Source organism: Protopterus annectens, chromosome 8.part0, assembly GCF_019279795.1.
Source record: "Protopterus annectens isolate FY-2018-M chromosome 8.part0, PAN1.0, whole genome shotgun sequence".
Classification (NCBI taxonomy): domain Eukaryota; kingdom Metazoa; phylum Chordata; order Ceratodontiformes; family Protopteridae; genus Protopterus; species Protopterus annectens.
The window spans coordinates 230,332,696-230,342,986 of record NC_056741.1 but is presented as its reverse complement, the minus strand read 5'-3'; the positions used below and the strand labels follow the sequence as shown (position 1 = coordinate 230,342,986).

The window sequence follows — 10,291 nt, the reverse complement described above, 5'->3', positions numbered from 1 at the left end:
ATTTTGAATTTCTCGCTTCTGAGTTTTCTATGTTTTAAAGATTCAACTTTATAGCTTCAAAATACTGAATTCCGACATTTCAGTATTTCAAGGATATATAGAGAATCCATATATATATATATATATATATATATATATATATATATATATATATATATATATATTTATGTGTGTGTATGTGTATATATATATATATATATATATATATATATATATATATATATATATATATATATATATATATATATATGGTTCCCCTTCACATGAGCGAAGTTCTGTAAACTCGAAATTCTCTAGACACCTTTCTAATGTTTTTGCAGGGGGGCGAATGCACCCCCCCCTACTTAAATATTCCTAGTCCAAGATCGCACTACAGTGGGGGACAGGGAAATCTTCCGGTTTGCGCTATATGCATAAGCATGATTTTAGTTAGACAGACTCTGTATTAGCATGTTTTTGTCTCCTTGCTGCAAGATTAAAGTGCCTTAACCTGAACCTGCCGTGTATTGATCATTTTTTAAGTTTATTTTTCCTTTGACACCTTACAAAATTTGAAACTGGACTTTGAAATCAGGGGATATAGTAATCAGTGCAGCCAACCTGAAACAGAAGTTGTTATACCCCCTACAGACATTATTCAATATCGGCATCCAAACAGGCTGCATGCCAGATAAATAGAGGACAGCAACAGTCACCCCCTTGCACAAAGGTAGTGTATCAACAGACCTTGGTAATTATAGAGCCATAAGCTTGACCAGCCTCATCTGTAAGACTATGGAAAGGATCGTTATGGAATTACTAAATAAGGACATAGGTAACCTGGAAACTGTCAACCCAAGCCAGTTAAGATTTGCCAAGGGCAGATCCTGCCTAAATAATTTGGGTGACATCTTTGAAAAGGTTATTGGATGAGGGCAAATCATTACACATCACATATCCAGACATTTTAAAAGTGTTCAACACCATCCCACATTCAGGTTGTTCTTCTTTTGGCTTTTCCTGGTTAGGGGTCACCACAGTGGAACTCTGGTCTGCTAATGATTGGCAGTAGATTTTTACAGGTGCCAAGGTGCCAGCTCAACGCCCAACCTTCAACAAAGGCACACCCATTCTATGCATGTCTTTTGAATGCCACTCAACCGCGGGGGAGGACATGCAGACTCTACACAGAAGGCGCTCCAGCCAGGAATCAAACGGGAGAACCTCTTGCTGTGAAGCAACAACGGTACCACTGCACCACCGTGGCTTACATCTCACATTCAGGTATTGTAGATAATTTTTCCCAACTAAACATAAATCCCTATGTAACTCATTGGATAGCTAATTGGCTCAGAAATAGAACCCAGGTCATTAGGGTGAGCTGCTCTACCTCCTCCAAAAGATCTGTTACTAGTGGTATACTCCGGGGTTTGTTCTTGTGAAATTCCTCTTTGGCATTTACATCTTGAAGTTTACAGCAAGTGTTAAGGATTTAGCTTCTGTTGTCATTCAAACAACATAGAGGACACTGAGATTTACCAAGCAAGACTTTCCCAAACTAATAGCTGGTGTCAAACTCACAGACTAAAATTAAATGCCAATAATAACCTCGAAAAAGGGCATAGCAAAATTCATTTAAAATGGATGGCGAAAGCCAACCACACTCTGGCTAGGCTTATAAATGCCCTAGGGCAGATAGCCTAGTATGAACCTATGAACCTAACCTATGAACATATTTAACAATATCCTTCAACAGGCATGACTTTCCTTCTAATTCATGAACAATGCCCACTGACAGTTGATCCTGTAGTCAGGAATATAGTTTCATAGTTTCATAGTAGTGTACTAGGCTATCTGCCCGGGGGCATTTATAAGCCTAGCCAACAGTGATGTGGCTTCCGCCACCCCGTATTATATAGTTGCGCCTCTCTAGTAGTGACACATGTGGGACCCCATTATTTAGTAAACTATACCTCTGTCTAGTAGTGACACTGAGGTGACTCCCGGGGTAAACTTGCGATCTCCCATCCATGCATCGAGATTTTTCTTGAACAGTGCCAATGAAGGGCTCTGTCTCACATGAACTGGGATTTTGTTCCAGAGTATGGGTAACCTCTGTGTTATGAATCTATCCCTCCAGCATGTCCTATTCATATTTGTGCAGAGGTTGAAATCTTTAGCTCGTGGTTCTGGTGGATTTGGATTTTTGAGATGGAGCATGTCCATCAGTTCTTGGTTGGACATGGCCCTATATGTTAGGCACAAATCACCTCTGAGCAGGCGGTATGCTACTGAATAGAGCTGGAGTTTCTTTAATCTAGCTGGATAAGGCACATGTTTGAGACCTATGATCCTCTTGGTGAGGTACTTCTGGGGTCTTTCCAGTTGTTGCATGTGCCGGGTGAGATGCATCCCAAATGGAGCATTATATTCAATCATGGGCCTAACAAGGGAGGAATATAGAGGTACAATGACCTCCTTTGATCTGGATGAGAATCCCTTCATGATGAGATGGGCAAGGTAGAATGTCTTTCTGACCACTTTGGCAACATGGTTGTCAAAGGAGAGGTCACTATCGACTTGAGTCCCCAGGTCTCTGATTACTTCTTCCGTATTCAGTGGGTTATTATCTACGTGATAATTTGTGGGTACTTTGTTTTTCCCAAAGGGGATGACTATACATTTTGGCGTTAAGTTTGAGGCCATGATTCCGCACCAGTTGTCCGTTTCAGTGAGACCTTTCTGTAGGATGTGTGTGTCAGCAGGTGAATCAACTATGGCACCCAGTTTGCAGTCATCTGCAAACTTTGTCAGCCATAATCCTTCCATATTTGCTTTCACATCTGAGAAGTAAATGCCGAATAAGAGTGGTCCCAAGACTGATCCCTGTGGGACACCACTCGTGACTGGTTTTGAGTCTGACATGGCTCCAGCAATTTTGACCTTATGGGTTCTGTGTTTTAGCCAGTTTGCTACCCATCTTGTGACATATGGATTTACATTTAGGCTGCTGAGCTTGTCTATGATGCCAGAGTGTGGTATCATGTCAAAGGCTTTAGCCAAGTCCAAGTAGGCAGTGTGGACAGCCTTGCCCTCGTCGATGGCACTAGTGACTGTCTCAAAGAAGTCAACCAGGTTTAAGAGGCAGGATCTGCCTTTTACAAAACCGAACTGGGTGGGATCAAGGGTCTGCAGATCCCCAATGTCGCCATTTATGAGTTCCATGATGATTCTTTCCATAGCCTTGCAGACCAGGCTGGTCAAACTTATGGGGCGGTAGTTACCAGGGTCAGTAGAATTTCCCCCTTTGTGGAGTGGGACCACTGTTGCTGTGCGCCAGTGTTCAGGTACATATCCTGTAGTGAGGCTAAGATTGAATAGCGTTCTTAGGTGCGGGTTTAGTTCATCTTGAAGTTCACGTAACACGCAACCGGGGATACCATCGGGTCCCATAGATGCTGTGTTTTTTGCTTTGTTGAGTGCTGATTTCACCTGTATGTCTGTGATGACAGGTAGGTTACATTCAGCAGGGATAATTACTTCATCTTTAGGGGGTGAGGGAGGGGAGAAATTTGCACTGAACCTATCTGCCAGAATATTGGCAATGTCGGTAGGGTCAGTGAATTTTTTGTCGTTGTGTACTAACTCAGAGCATATCTGAGAATTTCCTCCCAAGGTTCTGACATAATTGAAGAAGGCCTTGTGATTGTCTTTGGTATCCTTGGCAATCTTTTTCTCAAAGTTTGCTTTAGATGTTTTTATGAGAGAACGTAGTTTACTTGTGCTGATCAGGGAAGCCTTTCCCTTGTGGGATTTGGCTTTGTCCTGCAGTAGCTTCCTTCTTTTGTTGTACAGTTTGTTTATAGCCGGGTCCACCAAACCGGGCGTTTTCCCTTGGTGGAGAGGGTCTTGGTTTTAGTTGGGATTGCTTGATCCATGCATTCTTGGAGATGTCCGTAGAAGGCTTTTGTGAAGGATTCAGCATTTTGGGATGTTGTTTCCATTAACCCAGTAGGCTTAAAGGATATCATTTCTGACTTAAGGAGCGCAAAGTCAGCTTTTGAAAAGTTTTTCACTGTAGTCTTTTGTTCTGGGGGTGGGGTGGGATATGTACATCCAACGTGATCAGTTTATGATCAGATCTTACTAGTGAGGGGTTTATATCTCGTGCGGAGCATTTGGACCCCATGTTTGTGATAATCAGGTCAAGTATATTATCTCTCCTCGTAGGAGAAGTGACCAGTTGCTCCATAGCATTTGAGTTAATGAATTCCAGGAATCTTTGGGCTAGGGTGTTAGGGCTAGAATAGTGGGCCCAGTCTATGTTGGGGTAGTTGAAGTCACCCAATATGATGGTGTTTGGTGTGACATTCATATCCTCCAGTGTTTTCAGGAATGCTTGATGGGATTCCTGGGATTGGGAGGGTGTTCTATAACATGCGACCAGTTGTATGGCAGTTTTGCCTATGGTGAGTAAAACTTGTATGGTTTCTGATGCTTCATGGGTAGCCACCAATCGAGAGGTGTAGGTGTCCTTTATGAAAATGGACACTCCCCCTCCCTTTGTGGTTCGGCCTGGAACTTGAGGCCGAAACGCATGATATGAGGTATAGCCTGGTAGCGCTGGAGTGCTCTCAGGAGCCTTGAACCAGGTTTCAGTTACTGCACAGACATCGATGTTCTCCATACTGAGAAGTGCTTCGAGTGCTTGCATCTTGAGATTTAGACTTCTGGCATTGAGCAGCATTACCCTTAATTTAATATGGGAACTTCTGCAGACAATGGACTGTCCTATTGATCACCATGTTTCCAATACTGTAAGGAAGTTAATTTTCATCACACAGCGTATATCTAAAGGTATGACTTCCTGGTCCAAGGATGTAATCATCCCACTGTACTCTGCTCTCATTAGGCTGATTATTGAGTATGATACTCATTTCAGTATATACCTGTGCAGACACTTGTAACAGCTGGAAAAATCGCAATGTTTTCTTACTAAAAACATTAAGGACTTAAATCATAAACAAACTATGCAGACTATGTCAAAGCCTTGTCCTTCTTTGTATTATACAGGCAGCATAAGAGGGTACTGCTGCCTTGCACACAGAGCCTTAACAGGCCCTGTCCTTTCTGACCTATTACACGTTCACAAGTCCAATGATAGCATGAACTCCCACTCAAGGGATGTCAATTTCTTTTGCAACATAAATAGGATATGTTGGAGGGAGCACTTATGTATCACAGAAAATACTGATTCTGTGGAAGTATTTTCAACACCACATAATGCAAAATACTTCTGTTAATCTAGTCAAAACATAATTTGGATGAATGGATAGTCAGATATAATTTGGATGAATGGATATTCAAACATAATTTGGATGAATGGATAGGAAACCAATAATAGATAAGGAAAGCAGGTGATGGAATGAAAATGTCCAGGAAGTCATCAAAGCAAGGAAGGAGTACAGGAAAAAGTTGGAGAAAGAAAAGGTGAGCCAGGCTAGAAAGGAATACTGGTTGGCTAACAAACAGGAGAGCGACTGCAATAGCAAAGAGCAAGGCATCAGAGGCACTCTACCAGTTTCTGGAAAGTGACTCAGTAGATGGCACAAAGAAACCCTATCGAGTTGTAAGGGAAAGACAGAAAGATACAGATGACAGTCAGCCACTTTTCCTAAGGGATGTCAGCAACAACCTGCTCGCCAGTCAACAGGACAACAAAGGTAGATGGAAGGAGTACCTCCACCAGCTTCTGAATGAAGAAAACTCCACAGAAGCTGTACTGCCCCAAACTCATCCTCCAATGAAAGAAGAGGAAAGAGGAAAAGCCCACCCTATAAGAAGTACCAACAGCACTAAGGAAAGTGAAGTCAGGGAAAGCATCAGGCTCAGATGAGGTCACAACAGATATGTTGGGTGAGATGGAGAGAAATGGCCTCTGAGGGTACTCAAAGCAGTACAGAGAGAAAGGCATATCCCAGATGACTGAAGAATAAGCAAACTAATGCCAGTGTTCAAGAACAAACGGGGCATTCACAACTGTGGGCAGTACAGATGTATCAAACTCCTGTCACACTGTATAAAAGTTCTGGAAAGTGTGACTGATAAATGAATATGCAGAGTAGTAGAAAGTAAGCTGGGATATTAGCAGTCCAGATTCAGACCAGGATGAAGCACAACTGACCCAATATTTGCAGTGAGACATAGAGTTGAGAAGAAGCTAGAGATAAGGAAAGAGTCCAGCTGGGAATACTTGGACTTGAAGAAAGCACATAACAAGGTCCCAAGAAAGCCGAAGCTGATTTGGGCAGTCCTGGAAACATCCAAAGTCCCACAAACATTGGTTTAATTACTGCAGGCTGTATACAAGGACTCAATGACTCAAGCAGGAATAGTGTTCAATCTCACAAAGGGGTTCCCAGTGGGAGTGGTGTACGTCACTACTCAACTCTGAGCCCACTGCTGTTTATGCTGATATTGGACTACATTAGCAAACAGGTCAGATGGGACAGATCAACAAAAATGCTGTATGCAGACGATTTGGCATTATATGCGGACACTGACCAAGAACATCTGCAAAGGATTGGGGAATGGAATGCAAAACTGAAGGCAGATGGAATGAAACTAAGTACAAATAAGACAGTTGTAATGGCAGCAAATGGGGGAAATCAAAAGGAGATGAGAATTAAGATAGAACAGAAACTAGTGGAGCAGGTTAACAGGTGCAAGTACCTGGGAGGGGAGGTTAAAGAGAAGGAACGTCTGAATAAGGAAGTCAGGCTAGAATCAGAGAGGCTGAAGCCCACTGGCATAGAGTGTCAGAGGTAGTGCATGACAGAAAAATGCCACAGAAGCTGAAAAGTAAGGTGTACAGAAACCTGGGCATTAAAGGCAGATCAACTAAGGAAGCTAGAAGTGATGGAAATGAAGTGCCTAAGATGGGAGATGGGATGCACACTGTGGGACAGACAAAGAAATGAGGACATAATAGCAGAAGCCAAAGTAGTTCCAATTGCAGAGAATATCAAAGAGAACAGATTAAGGTATTCTGGGCACATATGCAGAAAATCAGAAGACAATCAGGTGAAGATTTGGGGCAAACATGAAGAAGGCAAGAGGAAACGAGGGCATCCAACAAAGAGGTGGATGGATTGCGTGAGAGAAGACAGTCAGGCATGAGTGCCAAAGAAGGTATGACAGTGGCATTGAAAAGAAAGAGTGATAATGATGACAGTTGACACAGCACCCCATCCCATGTAAAAATGGGGGGCATAGGTGTTGATGATTTGATGATGGCAGTGGGAAACCACAAATTCACCTCTCATCTAACACTCATGTTCCTCAGAAGTTGGGCAAAAAGTAAATATCCCAACATATCCTTGTTCTGTCCATCTCTGGCTTACTCATACACAAAACACAAGGGGTAAAAACCTATCATTGGAATGTATGGCTAGGCTTCTTAAGATCCTGTCAGATCAATACCCTAGTAGGTATTTATGAAACTGTAACAGGTAGTAGACATCTCTTAGTGAACACAGCAGTTACAGGTCCATTTGAGTGGGATATAAATGTCAGGGGAGATTATGATTAGGAAGCATCCACACAGGTATCCTGAACAAATACACAAAATGGCTAACTGTCTCATTAATCATGACACATACAAAAACAAATGCTGACTTCCACTGGCACTCTTAAAAATCTGCACAGATGTACATATTCTCAAAAGTGAAAATGCTGTCTTATCATCTATGGATATTATCATACAAATGCTCAACCAGCAGCCAGGCTCTAATTGTTTGATCACAACTGGTGAAATTTACTGTTTACTGCTGACCATATTGTGGTTGTCTATGAAAAGTGTGACCGTTGTTTGTGTGAGACCACCGTACACTGTTTTGGGAAGATTCTCCTTTGCTCTTTATGATGCAAATGTGGAGTTAATGTATTCTACACTTAAGGATGTGGAAGACGAGCTTGCTTCCATATGCTTGGATGCAGGGATGTTTGGTCCAGATGCTGAGCTTCTGTGTTTTTGATCAGCTATGATCAAGTAATAGTTTTTACAAATGATCATGCATCGCTTAGTCATAGGGAAAACATGTACATCTGTACAATGAACAGAGGATCAAAACCTCAATGTCCTACTGACTAGGAAGTACAGAGGAATAGCTGTAACCATGACAACACCTGACCAGGAGGTAGCATAACCATGACAAGACCTGACCGGAGATACCAGAACTATAACCATGACAACACCTGACCAGGAGGTACCAGAGCTATAACAATGACAACACACCTGACTGGAGATACCAAGACTATAACCATGACAACACCTGACCAGGAGGTACCACAGCTATAACCATGACAACACCTGACCAGAGATACCAGAACTATAACCATGACAACACCTGACCAGGAGGTACCAGAGCTATAACCATGACAACACCTGACCGGATATACCAGAACTATAACTGTGACAACACCTGACTAGGAGGTACCAGAGCTATAACCATGACAACACCTGACCGTGGGGTACCAGAGCTATAACCATGACAACGCCTGACCGGAGATACCAGAATTCTAACTATGACAACGCCTGACCAGGAGGTATCACAGCTATAACCATGACAACACCTGACTAGAGATACCAGAACTATAACCGTGACAACACCTGACCAGGAGGTACCAGAGCTATAACCATGACAACATCTGACTGGAGATATCAGAGCTATAACCCTGACAACATCTGACATGGAGATACCAGCCAATGAAGTCTGCTGCATGTGATTACCACTGACATCCCACAGGGAACAACTAAGAGATGCAATGCAGAGGATACAGGCATAGGCGAGCACCAGTTTGGATTGGTATTCTATCATTCTTCAAGAAATTAAAAGTTAGTTCAGTTTGGAAGTGATCCAAATCATGCCTATTAGGAGAACATTGTGTCAAAGAATCACCAGGAAGAGTCCTGCAAAGGTAGTGGCATTAGGCAGTTTAAACAGAATGCATACCTCTTCCAGCTTCTTCCCTTTGAGGTCATACCCTAGATATTGGAGATAGACCACCAATATCTCCAGCCCTGATTGTTTCACCACAATTAGCAACCACAGCTCCTATGTACATTTTAATCCTTCCCTGCCTCCCCCCGAATTTTGTTGAGTGAACCCATTTCCTTTACTATCTATCCATTCATTCCTCTTTTGGGGAAGGATCCCGACATCTCTCCTTAAAGAAGGGAGGGCTGTAGCCGGTGACTCTGCTGATTACTTACTTTTGAAGTCATTTTCATCATGCAGTTCACATCCTTACATGTTCTTTAGCTAGTTACTCAAAATCCTTGCATTCCAGTCTGTGCTGCAGGGACTTCAAAAGACAATAGTAAGGTTTGCAATGTTTTCCTGCTTAGTCACTGGATGGCAGTTCAAGTAGGAGTTGACTGGTTGCAACTTCCCCAGTATCATCACCCTTGATTTATTTCACCACAATTAGGTCTTATGTACTTTTTTTCACCCTTCCTTGCCCCACCCCTGGATCTTGCTGAGTGACTCCCTTTCCTTCACCAGCTATCCATTTATTCATCTCTTGGGGCAGGATCCAGACACCTCTAGTTTAAGACAGTGCCCTACACATATTCATTCCCTGGCTGGTGTTTATTCCTCAGAGAGGTGAGAGTTTAGTAGTAGATTTGAGGCCAGTCTGCCATACCCAATAGACTCCCTGACTAACCATCTGGAACTCATAACTCCACAGCAGATCTCTTGAACACCACAAGTGATACTTAACACAAGAATGCATGCATGTTTTACACACACACACACACACACACACACACACACACACACACACACACACACACACATATCTTGCCACTTGCTTAGAGACATGCAGCCCAGGTATGATTCACTCAACAGTCCTTCTATCCATGCCATGAAACAAAGCCCCTTGTTTCTCCAGGATGGATATCTGATAGTGACTGCAGACATCCATTCTGCCTGGCCCATCTCCTCCAGCACTCATACTGCTAACCGAATGCAGGCTTCCTTAGTAACGGTCAGAACTCTAGCCATCTCTGGGTCATGGAGGCAGACAGTAGCTCTCTAACTCTTGGTTACCTGTTACTGCTAGCTGCAGTGCTACAACACCACATCCAGTATGACAGAAAAGACAGTTCATTGCACAGTAGAGTATGAAATAAATGTTACTAATGGAATAATTCATATTTAAGATTACATCCAGGCATATAAAATGTCTATTCACAATAAATAATGCTTATTTCTTTTATATTCTGATTCATAGAAACTGCAATTTT

The 10,291-nt window shown here is 42.5% G+C and overlaps 1 protein-coding gene across 1 annotated transcript in view; it reads right to left on the bottom strand.

The window, feature by feature from the left end:
• The window catches only part of LOC122808719 (transient receptor potential cation channel subfamily V member 5-like), a 917,417-nt gene that overhangs the window by 391,407 nt on the left and 515,719 nt on the right, over positions 1-10,291 (bottom strand). The window lies entirely within an intron of this gene.